This window comes from Aotus nancymaae, unplaced genomic scaffold (genome assembly GCF_030222135.1).
Source record: "Aotus nancymaae isolate 86718 unplaced genomic scaffold, 86718_ANA_hifiasm-v0.15.2.pri h1tg000017l, whole genome shotgun sequence".
In the NCBI taxonomy this organism is placed as follows: Eukaryota; Metazoa; Chordata; class Mammalia; order Primates; family Aotidae; genus Aotus; species Aotus nancymaae.
In genome coordinates, this window is record NW_026988429.1 from 14626366 (window position 1) to 14650104 (window position 23739).

General features: G+C 39.6%; 1 pseudogene; it reads right to left on the reverse strand.

The window, feature by feature from the left end:
- LOC110568659 (dynein axonemal heavy chain 6-like) overlaps window positions 1-23739 on the reverse strand; it is a 322799-nt pseudogene that overhangs the window by 63174 nt on the left and 235886 nt on the right.

Here is a 23739-nt window from a genome sequence, read left to right on the forward strand (position 1 = left end):
GTGAGCCAAATAAAACTCATTTCTTTATAAATTACCCAGCCTCAGGCATTCCTTTATAGCAATGCAAAGCAGAGTAACACACAGAGATTGCAGAAAATCCTACAACATAGCCTCAACACCTCCCAATTATGCTTTCGTCTTTTCCAGTTAGTTCTTTCTTCCTTTTCCAAAAGAAACAACCACCATTTTTCTCTAATGCTTCCTGAAATTCACCACTCAAATCCTTAGCAGATAATATTATTCCCTTATTAACAACAAAATTAGGAATTATATCTAAATACATAGAAACTGGAACTGTCCTGAATGCTGTATTCATTCTGTTGATAACTAGTGCTGTGTTGAAACTTGTACCTCCTTGGTTTCCATGACACTTTTTTTCTCCTAACGTTTTTCCTGGCCCTCTGTCTGCTATTCCTTCTCATGGACTCCTTATCCTTTCTCTCCACCTTTTAAAAGTTGGTGGTAATCAGAGCTTCATTGTTTGCCCATCTTTTCTCTTATTCTATTCTGTTTTATTCCTCTACAATCCTAACAACTCTGAGTTTTACTTTCCAACTGAATGCTGATTCCCAAATCTCTATTTCTAATTCACATATCTCTCTACAGTTTCCTACTTCCATATGAGCTGACTTCCAGACTGCTATCCACTCTGATAGCTGTAGAATCAACAGCGTCTTTCTCTCACATATTACTCCTTTCACATTTGCTTAGTTGTTGGCACAACTATCCCCTTTGGCATGCAAACAGAAACTGGGAGCCACATCAATTGCCTCATCTCCATGCGCCCCTTCATCTCTCTAATCTACTATTTCTGTCTTAATTCAGGCTGCCATAATTTCTTTTATCTTCAAACAGGTCCTGGTAACTATGGCTTTGTGCCCTTCAAAGTCTCCTCTTCGTTGTTATCAAGATCTGAAAGGCCCATTATTTCCCTTCTAAAGCTTCCCAACAGACCCTATCCCTCCAGCAGAGAGCACGGTACTCTAATGGCACACACCAGGGAAAGGATAACCATGGCCCTGGCTGGCTCTCCTTCATGATTCTCTATATAACACATTATGTTCCAGTAACAAAGAACCATGTTTCATTTTTTTGAGTCATCTCTTGAACTTGGCCATTGTTACTCTCAAATAAATTTATAAATCATAACTGGCTAGTGAGCTTTAGTAGAAATAATTGTAACATAGTCCTTCAATTTAAAAAAATGTCCTACCTTTTCTTCTTTACAACATTTAATAAGAATGAGCTTATGGAAAGAGCTCAATCCTGCACTCCAAGGATCCTGGTGTGTGGCCTCCTTTTCCTGTCTCATGTGTTTCTCTTTGTGTTTCATTTTACAATAGCCTTCCCATTCCTGTGGGTTAATATATGTCTCAAAAGATCCTGGAAACACAATTTAAAAAGATAATTTAATTAGATTTGTTTTGACTTTGAAATTAAATTATGTTTGGTAATTTAACAATATCTCTGTATTTACTAACAGTTTTAACCACAAGTACACTCTAAATACATCAGTCTCCCTGCTACCCAACCTAATTAAAAAAGTAAATAATTTAAAATGTAATCAGAAAACAGCAGCAAACCACTTACAAAAAAATGAAAACAAAACAAAATAATAGAAAGGTTAAAAATAAAAAGGATGCATAGAGATACTTAAGCAAATGTGAGTGAAAAGATCGAAGTGATAAGAGTTAATATTGAGTTAACTAGAATTCAAAGCAAATATAATTAAATGGGACAAAGTAGATTCTTATATTATTTAAAATAACAAATTCATTAGAAAATAAACCCTCGTGTGCCAGAAAATAGCATAAAGATATGTCAAATAGTCACTGTTGGAGGTAGAAGAAAAGGCAAGAAAAAAATAACATCAGTCTATGACAAATGAAGTAAACTTAAAATTCTGGCATATATAATTTGAACAATATAAATAATAGCTGAATATATTGACATATTTACATTATGCCCTAATAAACAATATATCATTCCCTGCTCCCTGGCTATAGAATATTTATAAGAAATGAATTTGTATCTTATATGAAGATTAAAATCATAGTTAGCTTTTACAATGGTTATAAAAGGTACTAAGAATTAGCACTGAAATTTCTGTAGGTACAGAGTGCATGTGACATAACCCTTTCAGAAAGCCAAAATAACTAATGTGTTCTCCAGTGAGGAAACAGGTTTCTTGGGTTGGCCATTAGGCACAATTGTTGGCTTGCATTTCAGGCTAGAAAACAACTTTCTCTAGCTTGTCTGCAGGGGCTCTCCTCTGGGGGCTTAATCATAGCAATCAGAAAGCTAGTGACACAAAAATTTGGTGACACTTCTGACCATGGCCTTGGGGTAGTGTTCATCTTTGCAAAACTTCTAATTTATCTGTGGAATATAGACAATTACAAGGTATGAGATCACAAGGCATACCACACCACATTACTCTTTAGTTAAAGGTGTTTGCATTATTCTGAAAACCAGGTAGCAGAAGCATGTATTGCAAAAGGACAACTTTTCCAGTGAGGTTCTCATTATTTATTGTGTAAGCATTAGGACTCTAGCTAAGATGGGAGAAAATAATGCATAAAATATGCATTATAAGATGGGATCTAATAATGCTTTATTTATTTATTTATTTGGAGACAGAGTCTCACTCTGTTGCCCAGTCAGGAGTACAGTGGTGCAATCTCAGCTCACTGCAACCTCTGCCTCCCAGGTTCAAGCAATTTTCCAGCTTCAGCCTCCTGAGTAGTTGGGACTACAGGTGTGCACCACCACACCAGGCTATTTTTCTGTATTTTCGGAGAGACCAGGTTTCACCATATTGGCCAGGCTGGTCTCCAACTCCTCAGCTGAGGCAATCCACCTGCCTCGGCCTCCCAAAGTGCTAGGATTTCAGGCGTAAGCCACTGCGCCTGGCCTAATAATGTGTATTTTAAATGATAACTCCCAACTAATAGGACATGAAACACTTAGAAATCATGAAAGATGAAACATTAAGGCAATTAGGAAGTTTCTGAAGGTAAGATTGACAATGGAATTAAATATTAAACATCACTTGCAAAGATCTAAAGTTCACTTTTAGAATGCCAGCCATTCTATCAAACATGTACAAACCTTCATAAGTCTATAGCATTTCTGGGATAAACCTTGAAATCTAACACATAAAAGCAGGAAAGTTTTTTTAATTGTTGAAATTTTAGTTTCAAGGACATAGATAACACATGGAGCATTTTATTAAAAAATTATGAGTTGTCCCTATAATTATTTTGCTTTTCAACCTCCACACCCTTCCTGTCCTTTTGCCTTTATGTATATGAGGCTCCATCTATCCCTTTCTGTTTTGGGTCTGTCCCTAACTGTCCAGCTCTGGGTTTCTCCTATGAGAATTTTTCTTTTTGTGTTCTACCTCTACCTCTACCTGTAGATGTCTCATTTAACTGGTGCATAATATAAAAAATTTTTTTACTAGGGGGGACAAAAGACTAGGGGGGAAACTCTTCAATAAGTTGATGCATTTATTGAAAAGCTTTTCCCCCTCAGTCTTCATTTAGAAATCCAATAAATATATTAGAATCTTAGAAATTCTGGTTCATGCAGCCTTTAAACCATCACCCTTGCTGGGTACACTTAGTTAAATAAATATTCATATTAGAAGTATAAGAGTAATTACCAAAAAATAAAAATAGAATTTCAAATCAGTAGAGGAGAAAATGAAAAGAGTGTGGATGACCCACCTGAAGAAGGAAGGAAGGAAAGAAAAAAGAAAGGATTAAAAGAAAGGAAGAAGAAAGAAGAAAAAAGGAAGCAAAGAAAAAGCTGGCAAGAAAAATATGTCCCAAAATAAAGATGACCAGTATAGGTCCAATTAGATTAGAGTTTCTTAACTTTACTAATACTGACATTTTGGAAGCTGTAGTTATTTGTTGTGGACGGTTGTTTTGCGCATTGTAGGATGTATAGCAGCATCTCTGGTCTCTACCCACTAGATGCCAGTAGCACCACCCCAGTTGTGGCAAACAAAAGTGTTTCTAGACATTGTCAAATGGAAATTTCCCCAAGTCAAGAAGAACTGAAATAAATCAATAATCATAATAAATATAATAAGATTAAAATTTGCCTGTTAAAGGAAAGACTTTCATGCTCCTCAAAACTACAAAATCCTACTAAGATACAGCAAAAGCATGATGATGACACACAAAAAACGGAAAGTAAAGAGTGTAGAAATATATAGAGTGGGAGTGTTGACGAAGAGAGGTTTGCTCTAATAATATTAATATTAGAAAATGTATTTTGAGGTTTTATGTCAGGATCGCTGACTAGATGCAGGTATTGTGTGCTGCTTCCATAGAGAAGAGCCAGAATAGTAAGTAGTTACTCATATTTCAAACAGGTAATCTAGGAGAGAATGCTTGGATTCATTAGAGAAGAGACATGAAGTACCAGAAGTAAGTAAGGAGAGGGTTCAAGTTAGCTTGCCCAGCCAGGAACTGACTGAGAACTGGGAGATGCTCCTGGATGCAGGGAAACAGTAAGAGAGAAATCCCTGGAGCTCCAAAACAGGCTTTTATGATCTTGGCTACAGGAGAAACCCTTAATCCACTAGGGTCTTGTGCCTGACATATGACCTAAAGATTGTATAGAGACATTGCTCCAGAAAGAGAACCCACACAGAATCCCACAGGAATCTGAGCCTGGAGCAGTCTCAGCTGGGTGCCATTTTGAGAACCCAGATCTTAGGGATTTACAGACACAGCTGCAGCCACTGTGCTGCTCCAGGGAGGGAGAGGCACAACAGGCACATCATACATCCCCTAGAGGGTACTTGCTACCCTGTTATGAGCTGCTGTTGAGACTGTTATGAGTAGGCCACACTTCCCACAGCTTCCTGCTTATGCTGCTTGCCTGAGTGGTGCCCCACCCTCTTTAGCCCCAGGCCCAAGGTACCCTTTTGAGAGTTTAATGCTGGGCTGAGCCCCATGCTTTGCTGAATTTAGACTGATGTGGCTGTAGCCTCTGCTTGGCTAAGGAAGAACAGGGAGACCAGATCATCCTACTCATATCTAGGACAATACTCACAGCTCTGTAGCAGGCTGCTATGAGACAGATGTATGAAACACACTCCCCGCAGCTTCTTGCTCATGCTGCCTGCCTGGGCAGTGACCCGCCCTTCCTGTTCGAAGGCCCAAGGTACCATTTTGAGAACGCAGTGCTGAGCTATGCCCAATTGTTGGCCTGAGTTTGGGCTATTGTGGCTGCTGCTGCCACCCAGCCAAGCAGGGACAGGGGACCAAGGCTCTCCTACACATATCTAGGGCAATACCCAATGCCTTGCTATGGGCTACTATGACACTGATACTTGAGTGGATCACATTCCTCACAGCTTCTTGTCCATGCTCCTCACCTGAGAGGGGCTCTACCCTCTCAGGGTGCAAGCCCATGGGTGGCACCATTTTGAGAGTTTAGAGCCATTGTTTGGTGACCTGGCAGCAGTATCCATAGCAAGCATTTTAGTCTTAGGTGAGATTGAATGTTTTGGAAGGGGAGAAGGGTCCTCCCAGGCAGAATTGAGCAGTGAATGTGAAGACTGCCCCAGTAATAGGTGCTGGTATTATTCTCTCTCACAGGACTGGAGTGGGAGGAGAGCTGCTAAAGCTGAGGCTTTTCCCAGAGGGCAAGACTTGCAGTCAGAGACAGCTTTGCAAACTAGAACTGGTCTGCATGGGTCATTATGAGGTGTCCCAGCCTGCTTCCTTGGTCAGTTGGGGAACAGTGCCCCACCAGCTCTGAAGAGTGGGAGAGAGGCAGACTCCCTTCCCCTGGAGATCTAACCCTTCATGCAGACTGTCCCTAAGGGAGGGGAGAGTACAGCCCACCAAAACCCCTTGGATAAAAGAAAACGTGAGTGCAGTGCCAGCCACTGAAGGCTGTACCACCAAAGCCTGGGAATGGACATGGAGAGGGGCTTACACTTGCTCTGCCACCCCTCTTCTCAGTGCCCTGTCATGGATTTGGAAATGATTTTCACATTGGGGCCTGGGGAATGTGGGCTGAAAGAGCCTGTGTCTCAAGCTTCTTCAGCAGCTCCACCCTACTGAAGGTGAATGTGCTTTGCGGAGGTGCTTTTTGTATTTTTAGAGTGCCTCCACCCCTGCTTGTACCCATCATTTCTTACTCTTAAGCACCATCTACTAGATTGCATCCTGAATTATACCACCAAATAAAATTACATTGCTACAACAAGCAACTTCTGAAAAAGCCACTGCATGAACCTATTTGGAACCAAGGAATCTGTACAGAGTTGGCACTCTGAAAGCATCTAGAAATGAAGCCAATTAATCATACATAATATACACCACAGTCATACCCCCAAGGGAAAAAGAGTAAACAAAAAGTCCCATCCAAATGAAAGCAAATTTAAAAAAATAAAAGAGAAGTATCAGCTCTCTCAGATGAGTAACCAGTGCAGAACCCCAGCAATACAAAAGGCCAGAATGTTTCATCACCTCCAAAGGATCTCACTAGCTCCCAAGCAATGGATCCTAACCAGAATGAAATGTCTGAAATGACAGATATAGAATTCAGAATATGGATGGCAAGGAAACTCAATGAGATCCAAGAGGAAGTTGAAATCCCACAAAGAAGCCAGAAAATTGATCTAAGTTATGAAAGACAACATAGCTATATTAAGAAGGAACCAACAGAAGTTCTGGAATTGAAAAATTCATATCAGGAATTTCAAAATACATATGAAAGCCTTAACAATAGACTAGACCAGGCAAAAGAAAGACTTTCAGAGCTTGAAGACCAGTCTGTCAAAATGACCCAGTCAGACAAAAGTAAAAAAGAATTGAAAAAATGAACAAAGCCTTTGAGAAATATGGGATTATGTAAAGTGACCAAACCTATGACTTATTGGCATTCTTGAGAGAGAAGGAAAGAGAGTTAGCAACTTGGAAAACATATTTGAGGATATAATTGAGGAAAATTTACCCCAATCTTGCTAGAGAGTTTGACATGCAAATACAAGAAATTCAGAGAACTCCTATAAGATACTACACAAGATGACCATCCCCAAGGCACACAGTTGTAGGACTAACCAAAGTCCATATGAAAGAAAGAACTTTAAAGGTATCTAGAGAAAAGGGTCATATTGCTTATAAAGGGAAACCTATCAGACTAACATCAGATTATTCAGCACAAACCTTATAAGCCAGAAGAAATTGGGGGCCCATGACATGGATGAACCTGGAAACCATCATTCTCAGCAAACTGACACAAGAACAGAAAATCAAACACCGCCTGTTCTCACTCATAGGTGGGTGTTGAACAATGAGAACACATGATCACAGGGAGGGGAGCACTACACACTGGGGTCTGTTGGGGGGAAATAGGGGAGGGACAGCAGGAGGGTGGGGAGTTGGGGAGAGATAGCATGGGGAGAAATGCCAGATATAGGTGAAGGGGAGGAAGGCAGCAAATCACACTGCCATGTGTGTACCTATGCAACAATCTTGCATGTTCTTCACATGTACCCCAAAACCTAAAATGCAATAAAAAAAACAACAAAAACAAAAGCTAGCAGAAGAAATAAAAGAACTACAATCAGAGCAGAACTGAACAAAATTGAGACCTCAAAAACCATACAAAGGATCAATGAAACAAAAAGTTGGTTTCTCGAAAGGATAAACAAGATTGATAGACCACAGCTAGATTAACAAGGAAAAAAAGAGAGAAGATCCTAATGAGCATAATCAGAAATAACAAAAGTGACATCACAAACTATCCTCCAGAAATATAAAGGATCTTCAGAGGGTACTATGATATGCCTCTATCTCTATGCACACAAACTAGAAAAATCTAGAGAAATGGATCAATTCCTGGAAGCATACAATCTCCCAAGATTGAACCAGAAAAAAACAAAAATCCTGAACAGATTAATCATGAGTAATGAAATTGAATCAGGAATAAAAACCTACCACCCAAGCAATCAATGGGCAGGGTGGGGTGGCGCGGGGGGAACCCTGGACAACCAGATTGTACCAGATGTGCAAAGAAGAGCTGGTACCAATTCCACTGAAACTATCCCAAAAAATTGAGGCAGAGAGACTCCTCACTATCTCATTCTATGAAGCTAGCATCATCCTAATAGCAATATCTGGCACAGACACAACAAGAAAAGAAAACTAAAGACCAATATCCCTGATGAAAATAGACCCAAAAATCTTCAACAAAATACTAACAAACTGAATTCAGCAGCATATCAAAAAGTTAATTCATCATAATCAAGTGAGCTTTATTCCTGGGATGCAAGGATGATTCAACATATGCAAATCAATAAATGTGATTCACTTCATAAGCAGAACTAAAAACAAAACCATATGATCACCTCAATAGATGAGGAAAAGCATTTGATAAAATTCAACATCTCTTTATGATAAAAATCCTCAACAAACTAGGCATAGAAGGAACATAACTCAAAATAATGAGAACCATCAATGACAAACCCACAGACAACATTATACTGAAAGGGCAAAAGCTGGAAGCATTCCCTTGTAAGAACTAAAACAAGACATAGATGTCTACTCTCACCACTCCTATTCAATGTAGTACTGGAAGTCCTAGTCAAAGCAACCAGGCAGGAGAAGGAAATTTATCCAAATAGGAAAAGAAGAAGTCAAAGTATCTCTCTTCACTAACAATATGATTCTGTACCTAGAAAATCCTAAGAATTCTACCAAACAACTCCTAGACCTGATAAATGACTTCAACAAAGTCTTCTGATATAAAGTGAATGTACAAAAATCAGTAGCATTTCTATACACCAATAATGTTTAAGTTGAGGAACAAATAAAGAATGCAATTCCATTTAAAATAGCCACAGAAAATATCTAGGAATACATCTAACCAAGGAAGTGAAAAATCTCTATAAGAGTAACTACAAAACACTGCTGAAAGAAAGGATGATACAAACAAAGGGAAAAACATCTCACACTTATGGGTTGGAAGAATCAACATTGTTAAAATGACTATACCATCCACAGTAGTCTGCATATTTAATGCTATTCCTACCAAATTACCAATGTCATTGCCCACAGAATTAGGAAAAACTATTCTAAAATTCACATGAAACAAAAAATGTGCCCAGACAGCCAAGACAATCCTAGTAAAAAAGAAGAAAGCCAGAGGCATCACATTATCCAACATGTAAATATACTACAAGACTACAGTAACCAAACCAACATGATACTGGTATAAAAGTAGACATATGGACCAATGGAACAGAATAGAGACCCCTGAACAAAGCCACACACCTACAACCAACTCATCTTCGACAAAGTGAACAAAAATAACGTGGAGTGGATATTCTAGTCAATAAATGAGCTGGGAAAATTGGCTAGCTATATGCAGAAGAATGAAACTGGACCCCCTATCTCTCACCATATACAAAAATGAACTCAACGTTGAAGTAAGACCTCAACCTATGAAAATCCTAGAAAATCTAGAAAATACTCTTCTAGTCATTGGTCTAGGCAAAGCATTTATGATGCAGAGTCCAAAAGCAAATGCAACAAAATAAAAAATAGACAAATGGGATTTAAACTAAAGAGCTTCTGGATGAAACGCAAAAGAAAATATCAATTGAGTGAACAGACAATGTACAGAATGGGAGAATATATTTGCAAGCTATGCATCTCACAAAGAACTAATATTCAGAATCTATAAAGAACTTAAATCAACAAAAAGTAAGTAAGCCCATTAAAAACTGGGCAAAGAACATGAACAGACACTTCTCAAAAGAAGACATACAAGCTGCCAACAAACATACGAAAAAATGCTCAACATAACTAATCATCAGAGAAATGCAAATCAAAACCACAATGAGACACCATCTTACACCAGTCAGAATGGCTATTATTAAAAAGTCAAAAAATCATAGATGTTGGCAAGGTTATGGAGAAAAGAGAATGCTTGCATACTGTTGCTGAGAATACAAATTAGTTCAGCCTCTGTGAAAAGCAGTTTGAAAATCTCTCAAAAAGCTGAAAATAGAACTGTCGTTCAACCCACAATCCCATTACTAGGTATATACCCAAAGGAAAATAAATCATTCTGCCAAAAGACACCTGCACTCATATGTTTAATGCAGCACTATTCATAACAGCAAAGACATAGAATTAACCTAGGTGCCCATCAACAGTGAACTGGACAAAGAAAATGTGATACATAGACACATGGAATACTATGTAACCATAAAATGAATGAAATTATGTCCTTTGCAGCAACATGGATATAGCTAGAGGCCACTGTCCTAAGTGAATTAATATAGAAACAGAAAATCAAATACTGTATGGTCTCACTTATAAGTGGGAGCTAAACGTTGGGTACACACAGAAACAAAGGATGGAACAATAGACACTGAGGACTCCAAAAGAGGAGATGGAGGGAGGCAGCAACGGTTGAAAACCTGCTTATTGAGTGCCATGTTCACTACCTGGGCAATGAGATCACTGGAAGCCCAAACTTCCCCAGCATGCAATATACCCATGTAACAAACCAGCACATATACTCCCTGATTCAAAAATAAAAATAATAAATTAAAAAAGGAAATATATTTAAGGCAAAAAGCATTAAAAAGTGAAGAGGAATATTTTTTAATAAAAAGGAACAATTAAGAACTTAACTCTAAATCTACTTTTATATACTGGCATAGTTTCACAATTAGAACGGGAAAAATTCCAAAATTACAAAGGAAAATTGCCAATCATAGTGGTATACCTTAATATAGCTCTCTTAGAATGTGATACATCAAATATAAAAACATTAGTAAGATAAATACCACAATTAGCATGTTCGAACTAAAGGTCACATATGGAAACTTGCATTCAAGAAATGACATGCATGGAATATTTTATATAAATGAAACATGTGCCAGGCTGCAAAGGAAGTGTATATAATTCCAAAGAGTCAATTTCATAAGAACCATGAGTAAAATTTCCATAATGCAATTAAATTATAAACAATAAAAAGGTAGCCCCCTAAATCCTAAAATGGTTTTGAACTAAAAAGTGTAGTTTTAGAATTGAAAGGGCTATATATTAAAACTTGTAGGGAAAAATTAATACATAATGTTATAATTCAGAGTAGTTGTCACCTTTGAGGAAGAGAGAAGGGAGAGAGAATAAGGGGATTCTGCCGGTACTGTTCTATTTCTTGATCTGGATGATGGCTTTGTGATAGTTAATCAAATTGTATAATTTTGATTTGCACACTTTTCTAGATGTATGTTATCCTTCAATAAAAAGTTAAAAAAAACTTATGGGATGCAGCTAAAGCAATACACAAATGTATATTTGTATTCTCAAATATACATATATATATACACAAAATATATGTATGTGTATATATATATATATAAAATAGTAATCATGAAATATTGAAAAGTCATAGGCCGAGAAGTCAACTCAAGAAATTGTGAAAACAAATAATTCACAGTTTCTTAGAAATGAAGGAAGTTCCTAGTGAAAAGTATTGACAGTGCAGAAGAGGTTAAAGAAAACGTTAAGATTAGGATTCAAGCAGATTCTTTTTGTCACGTTACCTAAGCATATGCAAATAGGATGTGACAATATATTTTGGGTAAGTCCATGAAAAACTGGAAATGATTCTTCCAAGTCACAGCATGCAAACCATGTAGCAGTAAGCAGCCAGGGAGCTTCAGGCTTAGGTGGGCGTTCCTATTTGAAGACAGAAAAAAAATGAATATTCACAAAGGCAATCCAAAATAATCTTTCACCTTGTCCAAGTGAAAAATCAAGCTCTAATAGTATGTTAAAATAATCATTTTCCTAGGAAAAGTAATACAATATGGTGAAATAGCAATGGTGTTGAATCAATTCTAATTTTGGACCTTTGCACAGAAGTATAGCTGCTAAAAACTTTTCAGATTGACATTTACAGAAAACAAAGCTGATCAACTAAATCTGCCACTTTCAGCCTGTTTTCCAACACCCTACATCAATCTTTCCCCACTCATCAAATGTTCCTATGCTTAATAATTTTTCTCTAGAGAATAATTTTTCTTTAGAGAACTAGTCTCCAAATGGGATTCCCAGATGTTCTCACCCCTAGGAGATACAGAAAGCTGAGTATGGAACAGTATCAGTAGCAAGACAAATGCCAACCTTATTCCAGCTGTGATAAGTGTTTGTTTAACTATTTTAGATATTCTTAGAAACTTCTGGGAGAAGTATTATGCCATCTGGCAATATTCCATGAAGTACTTGTATATGGGCAAACAGTTTTAAAAGAGACAGAGAAACAGCTGTGATTGTAAGACTGAAACTAGTTCTTTAAAATTTCCTGAATATTTGCCTGAGGTTCCTTACTATGTCTAAAAACAGGTTTATTGAGGTATCATTCACATACTAAGCAATTCATCCATTTGAAGTATATAACCCAATGATTTTAATATATTCACAGATACGTACAACCACCATTACAATTTAGAACATTTAATTTCTCAAAAAGATACTGTGTACACTTTAGCTTTTACTCCCCTTTAATCCCATCCCTTCAACCCTAAGCAACTGCTAAACTACTTACTGTCTCTATATATTTACCTATTATGGGCACTTCATGTAAATCAAATTATATTATATGTGGGCTTTTGTGATGGACTTCTTAGCTTAGTGTTTTTGAGATTCATCCATGTTGTAGCATGTATAATTTAACCAGTAAATACAATGGAAATATTCCAAAAACTGAAAAAAACTCAAAATCCGAAACACTTCTGGGCCCATATGCAACCTGTAATGCATTGTTGCAACTCTAAGCATGCACCCCCTCCCCAAAGGCTTGTTATTTGTTTAACAACTGACTGGATTATTTTGTTTAAACTTGCTTATTTGTTTAACAACTGACTGGATTATTTTAGTGGAGTCTCCCCACAACCCCTGCACAGCTTGAAGCCTCTAATGTTGCTTCTCAAGCGGTGCAGCCTTAGGAATGACCACAGTTACCCTGAGATGATTATAGTTTTTTCAGGGCTCTTTTTGGTAGTTTCTTTCCCTGACTGCATCTAGCTGCTAAGCACCACTAAGAGTGGGCTGATTGCCCTGAAATTTTTAACAGTGCTCTTGGGGACACACATTTCTCCTCAGACTACAACATTCAAAGTTGGGAGCCTTTGAAGGAGTTGCCGAGATCAGTGTTTGGGTTTTCTTCTGGTCTTTGGCAGACCTCTCTCTCAGTGTCTTCTCCTAAGTTATCTCTGGCAAATGAGCTGGCTTATAGCTTTGTCTCTCTGTCCAGTAATTTCATCAATTTTTCAAAAGCTGTTCACTACAATCTTTATTGTTTTAGAGAGCATCATTAGGCTTAAACTTTTTCATACTCTGTTGGAAATGAAGTCAGTTACCTGTGAGGAGATAAGGAACTTTCTTTTTTATAGTCTGCTTCTCCCACTCAGGCAAAATCTCCAAGCCAGCGGCATGACAAGGCTACACTTTTTACCGAGTCATATTTTAGCTCTAGGAGCTGAGTATGCCATGGGTGGGAAGACAGTAGCCTCAGGTCTCCTCAGCTTGCCTCTGCCATTGAGGAACTACTATTTTAGGAGCTGGGAAAACAGTGATGATGCACTGAACACAGAGCCCCAGTCTCCCAGTGGGGGCTGGGTGGAAGAAGGCAGCCCCACCTTCTGGCTATACTCAACAGGAACTTATCCTTAGCAGTAGGTAGCTGTGGGCAGGATGAGAAATGCTGAAGTCCTGTCCTCCTCAGGAATATGGCCCTTTAACTGGCAGCAGGGAGTAGGCAGGAGTCCTGTGCTCTTAGCTGCATCAGTCTGGAGTGCAGTTTCTATCTCACTAAGCTGGGAGCAGGAAGGGAGGGAGTGGGTCTAGGTTCAAAGACCACAGACTCTTGCTCTCCTTACTGAACCTTTAGTAAATTTTCTCAAATAAATGTTTATTCATTTGCTATATGTGACCAAGACCATTTCCAGATACTTTAAATGATGCTTATATAATTTTCAACAGGTTTGCTGGGGAGCAGGTTGAAGATCCTCACACTGTAATGCTGGAGGTGGCATTTCCCTGAGTTACATCTTGATCCCAGATAAACCTTTCAAAGACTCTTATATTAGTTAAAGTTCATAGGCATTTCCAAATTTCTAGTACACAATTCTGAGTGGTTTTGCCGTATTTTGATCTCTAATAAGAATCTGTAAAACAAATCACTGGTCACTTGTTGTAAAACAAATCACTCATGTAAATTTTAATGAATTTTCCAGAAAATAGATTTCATGTAAAGTTTTCTGGGTATGCTATTATATACTAGCATCATTTTTTAGATTCCTAGCATTAAGAGAAAATGCTTTAAAAAAAGCTTGTCGGCTGGGTGTGGTGGCTCACACCTTGTAATCCCAGCACTTTGGGAGGCCGAGGTGGGCGGATCATGAGGTCAGGAGTTCAAGACCAGCCTGGCCAAGATGGTGAAACCCCATCTCTACTAAAAATACAAAAATTAGCTGGGCATGGTGGTGTGCACCTGTAATCTCAGCTACTCGGGAGGTGGAGGCAGAGAATTGCTTGTACCTGAGAGGTAAAGGTTGCAGTGAGCCAAGATCACACCACTGCACAGCTTCGGTGACAGAGTGAGACTCCATTTCAAAAATAAAAAATAAAAATTCTTGTCCAACCAACAGCCCACAGGCCACATGTAGCCCAGGATGGTTTTGAATGTGGCCCAATACAAATTTGTAAAGTTTCTTAAAACATGATGTGATTTTTTTGAGATTGTTTTTTCTTTAAGCTCATCAGCTATCGTTAGTGTTAGTGTATTTTATGTGTGGCCCAAGAGAATTATTCTTCTTCCAGTGTGGCCCAGGGAAGCCAAAAGATTGGACATGCCTGCTTCAAAACATCATCATTTAAAAACATTACTTGTCTAGACTGAATATCGCCAATGATAATAGCCTGGAGACCTCAATTTCCAGAAATCCATTTACCTTGTCCACATGTGATAGAAACCTGCAGATGCTTCAAGCTTTGTGTATTGGTTCCAGTTGTTTTCTGTTTGTCCTTAAACTCTAACTGTTGTGGTTTGATCCTGGAAATACCAACTTCTGCTCACGCCAGCCAGTCTCCAGTTGCAGACCCGGGCATCTCCCCCACCTTTTGTTTTTGTTGCCACCTTCTGGAAATCTATGTTTTGCTTATCTGAATTTTCTTTAAATTTGTGGGCCACTAGTTTGTGGTATGTGTGTGGATTAAGCCACTTTAAGGGACTGGAGCAAGCAGGATAAGCAGATGAATATGAAGAAGGGAACTGCAGCAGAACTCATATTATAGAAAGTGACAATCAAGTTATTTTGTCACTTCCCATGCTTTATAATGAAAAATATCTCCAGGCAAGAGAGGGTCATGGTTTTTAAAAAACTATTGCTAAGTCTGTGAATTACAACTTTTGTTGGATTTTAGCTCTTTATATTTGTAAGAAGGTCAGCTTTACAAAACATGTTCACTTCTACTAGCTCACTGGTTACTCCCAACATTCCTTTTTGATAGATGAGGACAGTGCCCCATACAGAGGTTAAATGATACATTACACAGCTAGTTGGAGGCAGAGCTGAGTTATAACCTGGGTCTCCTGACCCCAGTTCCCCTCCACTGGGCCACACAGCCAAATTTATGACCTTCAGCCACCAGAGTCACCACAGAGCACTGATAGGTGCTTGTGGGCTCTATCTAGACTAATGATTGTTGCATCGGTCTGTTTTCATGCTGCTAATGAAGATATACCTGAGACTGGGTAATTTATAAAGAAAAAGAGGTTTAATGGACTCACAGTTCCAGGTGGCTAGGGAGGCCTCACAATCATGGCAGAAGGCGAAAGGCACATCTTACATGGCAGCAGGTGAGAGAGAATGAAAATGGTTCTACTATAAGGACACATGCACACGAATGTTCATTGCAGCACAGTTTACAATAGCAAAGACCTGGAACCAACCCAAATGCCCATCGATGATAGACTGGACAGGAAAAATGTGGCACATATACACCATGGAATATTATGCAGCCATTAAAAATGAGGAGTTCGCGTCCTTTGTAGGGACATGGATGAACCTGGAAACCATCATTCTCAGCAAACTGACACAAGAACACAAAACCAAACACCACATGTTCTCACTCATGGGAGGGTGTTGAACAAGGAGAACACATGGACACAGGGAGAGGAGCACTATACACGGGGGTCTGTTGCGGGGGAGTGGGGGGGACAGTGGGGGGGGGAGTTGGGGAGGGATAGCATGGGGAGAAATGCCAGATATGGGTGAGGGGGAGGGAGGCAGCAAATCACACTGCCATGAATGCACCTATGCAACAACTTTGCATGTTTTTCACATGTACCCCAAAACCTAAAATGCAATAAAAAAAAACAAAAAAACAAAAAAACAAAAAAAAAAAAGAAAATGAAGCGAAAGAGGTTTTCTCTTATAAAACCATCAGGTCTCATGAGACTAATTCACTACCACGAGAACAGTATGGGAGAAACTGCTCCCATGATTCAATTATCTCCCAACAGGTCCCTCCTACAGCACATGGGAATTATGGGAGCTACAATTCAAAATGAGATTTGGGTAGCGACACAGCCAAACCATATCAATCATCATCTAAGTGGGAAATAGTTACCTTTTCCAATCCTGCAGAACCTCGGAGAAAGAAATTCCATTCAGCATCAGTTAGAGTTCCTTGCTGACACATAATCTCAACACAGAGCATAAAGCTATAGATGAGTTTATGTTGTTCAAAAAGTCCTCTTGAAACATTGACATAAGCAGTTAGGAGAGTTTGTTCTAGTAGTATGTCCAGGCGCTGTCGCAGATTTTCTGTCTTTACAGACGTTTCAATGGTGGTATTGAACAACTGTGTGAAAGAGAGCTGTATCAATGCCTCTGATTTAATTCATTCTCTGGGGAGAAAAAAAAAACCCTCTATCTCCCTTGCTAGCATTCAGTGAGTAAATGGCAGCATGAGAGATGAATACAGTAAGTCTTCAATGTGGCCAATAGGTTCTTGGAAACTGAGACTTTAAGTGAAATGAATGCACAGCAGGTCTTTGAATTATGAACAACCTTGCTTTCGAAATCATTTTGCTATTATATTGATAAGACAAAAAGAACTGATTTCATTATATGTCATTTTGCTTAACAAAGTCACAGTTTCCAAGAACCTATCCACAACATTGAGGACTTACTGTACTATGAAAAAGTCTAGAATTCATCCCAAAGTGATATGTGCTATTTGTTTTCTACACTCCCCGTTCTCTCTTATTTTTTAGCAATGGATCAATGCCAAGCTCTTGACAATATTTAAAAGGTATCATCTTGATGTGAGACATGAAACTTTGGAAAATGAAGGTGAGCTGGCAGGACCAGTTTTTTCACATCTTCAACCCAGATTTGACAAACCCTTCACTTTGGGGTGAGAGATGTAACAGCAAGGTAAGCTCATGCTTATTTCCTAGCACTTCCCCAAGATAATTCTTAGCGTGTAGAAACAATGTGCTAGAATTTTCCTTGAAATGTAAGAGAAACTGATTTTAAAGGAGATTTCTAACCTGTTTTCTACCTGGAAGTTTTGAAAGGAGAATCAGTATTCCAAAGGTATTCAAAACTATCCCATATTATAAAGATATAGAAGGCAGTAGAGATGGTGGCATTGAAGGATTAGGCCTGAGGTAGCCCTCCCCATTTTCTGCAACTTCTAAGAGGAGTGGAAGGGATATCAAAAAATTCCTAAAGGCCCCAAGCTGTGTGAGGAAGCTGAACAAAGCCTGAATGTGTGGCCTTCCATGAAAGTCATGGGGCAAGGGGGTCTTGCAGCAGAAACTCAGGGGAAGTCCCATCAGGGTCCTGAGGGGCATGTGGTTACAGTCTCAGGATCCACAGTCTGAGGGGTAAAGGTGGGAGGTGAGGCAGTACCTGCCCAATCCCTGGGATCAAGATATATTATTCATGGTGAGGGCAGATGGATCAGAACAGACTGGCAGCTGGAAGCCTGCTAAGGACCAAAGCAGATCAGAGCCAAGAAGTGTCCTCTATTCATTCCTAGAAATACTGTGCTGAGGCTGTACAGGCCCTTCCTACCCACCCCTTCTACAAATAAGATGGAGCACAAATGGAAAATGGCCTGACTGTGTCAGTCTCCTCAACAAAATGGTCTCCATTCCCCAAAGTTAAAAGGGCTTAGAGGAAGCCTACAATTATTGTAAAGTCCTTGTTAATTTTCCTGAAAGCTTGGTTGACAAGGGTAACAGATTTTTGTTTTAACACATTCAGGAGAAAAGAGAGTTCAGCCTTCTTTAACAATCTGCTAAGAAGCATAGAGGTTAAAGCCCAGTGAATATGTCATAAATATGGTACCAAAATAAAACATGGGAAATCTCAAAATTCCCTAAAGAATTTCACTGTGAAATGGGTTTGGTAGAGGGTATCCTGGCCAAGGCTGTCACCTACAGATATGTTTTGGATTTCTGATTTCCCTTCTAATCCATAAAACTCCAGAGCTTTGATGATTCATCCTATATCACTTTTACTTTCGGCCCAAGATATTTTAGGATATCTTCATTTTTATTTTTTGAAGGAGATTTTAAAACCCTGAAAAGCATAAATTCCAAAACACCCAGGATAAGAAAAGTATTATCAAAAAGTCATTTAGGTGGCATTAAAGGATTTGGTAATTCTTATTTTGCTTGGGTTAATACCTGTTAACTAAAGGAAGGGAGCAGAGATATGAGAACCCAAACCCTTGTCTCTAGGAATTGAGGTTTGAACCCAGCACAGATGGCTTTTAAAAGCTGCTAAAGTGAACATCTTGTTGAAAGACAGCCCAGGCCTATCTAAACAACATGACTCCCATTTCCTTCAATTCCTCATTTCCATTCTTTCCTAGAAATGGAAATTGCTCCTGGACCTCCAACTATTATGAAGGGTACTAAATAAGACCTCTAGAGGAAAAACCAAGCTTGGTCTAATGTCATAAGAATTGTTTGAATACTGGAAATTCAGTAAGAATTACTGGAACGTTATATGCAGAGATCAAAACAGACTCTTCACGAAACACTCATGAGTGTTATGTGGTGCTACACACCATTGGGGATATGGGATGGGTGAGGCTTCATTTTTGCCTCCTGGGAGTTCAGATTCCAGCAGGAGAGAGAAGGCAACCACCCAAGACAATGTGGGTTAACATTATGGCATATGAAGCATATAAAATGTTTTGGATAAAAACTGCTGAAACTGTTTGCTATTCCTCCTCCCATTGAGAGGTAGAGTCTAAATCCCCTTCTCTCAAACTTGGACTATCCTAGTGATTTGATTGACCAACAGACTGTAGCAGAATTGATGTTGCATGAACTTCAAGGTTAGGTCAGAAAAAGCCCTGGAGCTTCCACCTTGGTTTCTTTGGATGTTTGCTTTGGGGAGAGGCCCTCTTGGAACCCAGTTGCCCCGTAGTGAGAAGCCCAAGCCACATGAAGAGGCCACTGCAGGTGCCATGGGTGACAGCCCAGCCATGTGAGCCAGACATTTTGGATGTCCATTCTAGTCAGCTTCCAGATGTTTGCAGCCCCAGCAGCAGGTTTTGCTCGAGAAAGTGGCATTTAGGTTGGGAGTGAAGGCATTCTAAAGAGAGGGAGTGTCAGAAACACAAAAGCATCCAGTTAATCTTGGGAATGTAAATAGATTAATTTGGCTATTGCAGAGGAGTCATGAGAAAGGTGACTGGAGAGATGAAACAGGGACAGGCTGGATGTGGCTTTGGATTCCAGACTATAGAGTCTGAATTGTGTTGATGGGAAATATCTGTGAAAATTCATTTAGAACCTAGGCCTGTGGAACAGTGTTTTGAAAACACTAGGCCTAGGCTGGCCTGGCTTCCAGGTGTGTGAGCCAGCATTGACTATCCAGGGCCATGTAACAGGAAATAAAGATATGTTGCAGGGAAAGAGCATCATGTTCACAGTTCTCCACTGTTTTCTACCAAGTGGCATGCAAGGAGGGAGAGGCCTTTGTTGGCTGAGTTGCGTCATGGGTAGGGTATGAGTATGGATGAACAGAAAAGTCAAAGCAAGTTAAACTGCTCTACCCAGAAGAGGAGACAGCACTGCCAAGAGACTGAGCCAGGGAGGCTATGGTGGGGTGGGCTGAGAGGAGGCCACTGGCACCTGAGAGAACCTCTGGAGTGAATCTCTGGAGAGAACCTCTGATGCAGTTGCTGTGTAGTGAGTAATGCAAACTCTCTGTCTCCCCTGGGAGTCTTTAGCAAAATTGACATTGCCTGCTGAAGCTTTGTGGCATTGAATTTGCTTTTGGGAGAAAAAAGAATGCTGCTACAGAGGATAAGGGGTGAAAACATCCTACTCATGAGACAGCAGATGAAATTCAACTGTGAATATGAGCTAAAGAAGAGAGACTGAAATAAAACAAGAGAGTCTTATAGTCATGTGGTGAAAGTGGGGCAGGAACAGGAAAGATCCCTCTAAATCAAAGGCGGGTGCAGCGAAGGAAGAGGGACAGGCTGTTGCATAAAATGTTTGGGAAATAAAAGATACATAAACCAATCTGGTAAAGGTCGATGCTGTTCAGACTTGAGATATAGCAGAAACACTAACAGTGGAAAGGAATCTAGATTACTGCAGAGGATGTCTGAAGAAATGGCACTGAGCTGTGACTCTTAAAAAAGAGAGAAAGGCAGGCCTAAATGAAAACAAGCATGCTAATTAGTTGAGGAAGTTAGGAGCAAATGAAACTTGCAAAGCAGCCTTCTTCTCTTCCTCTCCAGAGTGTTCTGTGCATATCAGGCAATCGAATCTTTAAAAATATTCTAAATTTTATATGTACATATATATAATAATCCATAACTCTATTCTAAAAACTGAATCTTTGGAAGGGCTGGTGGAACCACTCTTTTTTTTTTTTTGAGACAGAGTCACGCTCTGTTGCCCAGGCTGGAGTACAGTGGCATGATCTTCACTTACTGCAACCTCCGCCTCCTGAGCTCAAGCAATTCTCCTGCCCCAGCCTCCTGAGTAGCTGGGATTACAGGCACATGCCACAACACCTGGATAATTTTTGTATTTTTAGTAGAGATGGGGTTTCCCATGTTGGCCAGGGTGGTCTTGAACCTCTGACCTCATGTGATCCACCCACCTTGGCCTCCCAAAGTGCTGGGATTACAGGTATGAGCCATTGCACCTAGCTGGAAACACTGTTGAATCATTCGTGCACCTGGAAGATTTTACCTGATAACTAGACCCATGGCTTGTGTGAGGCAAGAAGTAATTTAACAGGTGTAATGGAAGCCAAAGAGATGACTTTCATTAACAACAGGAAAACACTTACCTGTTTAAAGTATTTTAACGAGTACTGGTACATAGGATCTATTTCTGAGAGGCTTGCAATGACAAAGTACATCAGAGAGCCTCGAGTGGCCACTGGACGATACTTCTCACGAGCCACATTGATCATCTGCTCAGTGGACTCTGCTTCTTCCAGCCTGGTTTTAATGGCACCAGAAGTGATCTGAATAAACATATAATAACAAGTTCTTAGGGATCTGTTCCAGAAAAATAGTGGGACTTTTGGAATGTATCCAGTTAGGTCTAGGGAAGAAATAAGGATAGAATGAGTTGGTGATTACAGCAAGGGGTCCCGAGGTAGAAAGACTGAGTCTCAGGGCTTGGCGACCTGAATAAGCTGACCTTTCTTCCTTCTAGTGTTAAGAATAGGCAGAGGGCAACAGGCAATACAAGTAGCTTTGAAAACATAGGAACAGCACATTTCTGAGACTCAATCTGAGTTACTCCTACAATGCAAACACTAACACAGCACTCCTAATTGCTCCTGAACTTCTTTGTGAGAAGTCCAGGGCTCACACAATGAATGAAGGTATGAAAAGAGAAGGGATACCCAGGAAAACGCCCAAAAGAATGGAGTAGAGAGTTGCTGGAAGGCAGTGGCACCACATCCCTCCCTGGAATAACAAGGGTGACTAATATTCTTATTCTTTACATAGTGTTCCCAGGTACAGACATGTGGGATAGAAGCTGTTTTTTGTGGAGGATTATAACCCTAAGTGAGTTACAGAAGATTTCGGGGTCTTTTGGTTTTCTGCACTTTGGGTTTGTGGGTCTGGGGAGCCCTCTGGCCAATAGACCTTCCAAGATTCCCTTCTCTGTGTCTTTCAGTCTCTCTCTCTCTTTCTTTTTTTCTAAATTAATTAATTACTCTTTCAAAAAAAAATATATTTTTTATTGCATTTTAGGTTTTGGGGTACTGTGAAGGACATGCACAACTGTTGCATAGGTAGACACATGGCAGTGTGATCTGCTGCCTTCCTCGCCATCACCTATATCTGGCATTTCTCCCCATGCTATCTCTCCCCAACTTCCCACCCCCCGCTGTCCCTCCCCTATTTCCTCCTGACAGACCGCAGTGTGTGATGCTCCCCTCCCTGTGTCCATGAGTTCTCATTGTTCAACACTTGCCTGTGAGTGAGAACATGTGGTGTTTGATTTTCTGTTCTTGTGTCAGTTTGCTGAGAATAATGGTTTCCAGGTTCATTCATGTCCCTACAAAGGACACGAACTCATCGTTTTTGATGGCTGCATAATATTCCATGTATATGTGCCACATTTTCCCTGTCCAGTCTATCATTGATGGGCATTTGGGTTGGTTCCAGGTCTTTGCTATTGTAAATAGTACTGCAATGAACATTCGTGTGCATGTGTCCTTATAGTAGAACAATTTATAATCCTTTGGATATTTACCCAGTAATGGTATTGCTGGGTCAAATGGAATTTCTATTTCTAGGTCCTTGAGGAATCGCCACACTGTCTTCCACAATTACACTCCCACCAATAGTGTAAAAGTGTTCCTATTTCTCCACATCCTCTCCAGCATCTGTTGTCTCCTGATTTTTTAATGATCACCATTCTAACTGGCATGAGATGGTATCTCAATGTAGTTTTGATTGTATTTCTCTAATGACCAGTGATGATGAGCATTTTTTCATATGTTTGTTGGCCTCATAATATGTTTTCTTTTGTAAAGTGTCTGTTCATATCCTTTGCCCACTTTTGAATGAGCTTGTTTGATTTTTTCTTGTAAATCGGTTTTAGTTCTTTGTAGATTCTGGATTATCAGCCCTTTGTCAGATGGGTAGACTGCAAAAATTTTTTCCCATTCTGTTGGTTGCCAATTCACTCTAATGATTGTTTCTTTTGCTGTGCAGAAGCTATGGAGTTTGATTAGGTCCCATTTGTCTATTTTGGCTTTTGTTGCCAATGCTTTTGGTGTTTTGGTCATAAAGTCCTTGCCTACGCCTATGTCCTGAATGGTTTTGCCTAGGGTTTCTTCTAGGGTTTTTATGGTGTTAGGTCTTATGTTTAAGTCTTTAAACAATCTGGAGTTAATTTTAGTGTAAGGTGTCAGGAAGGGGTCCAGTTTCTGCTTTCTGCACATGGCTATCAGTTTTCCCAACACCATTTATTAAACAGGGAATCCTTTCCCCATTGCTTGTTTTTGTCAGCTTTGTCAAAGATCAGATGGTTGTAGATGTGTTGTGTTGCCTCCGAGGCCTCTGTTCTGTTCCATTGGTCTATATATCTGTTTTGCTACCAGTACCATGCTGTTTTGCTTACTGTAGCCTTGTAGTATAGTTTGAAGTCTGGTAGTGTGAT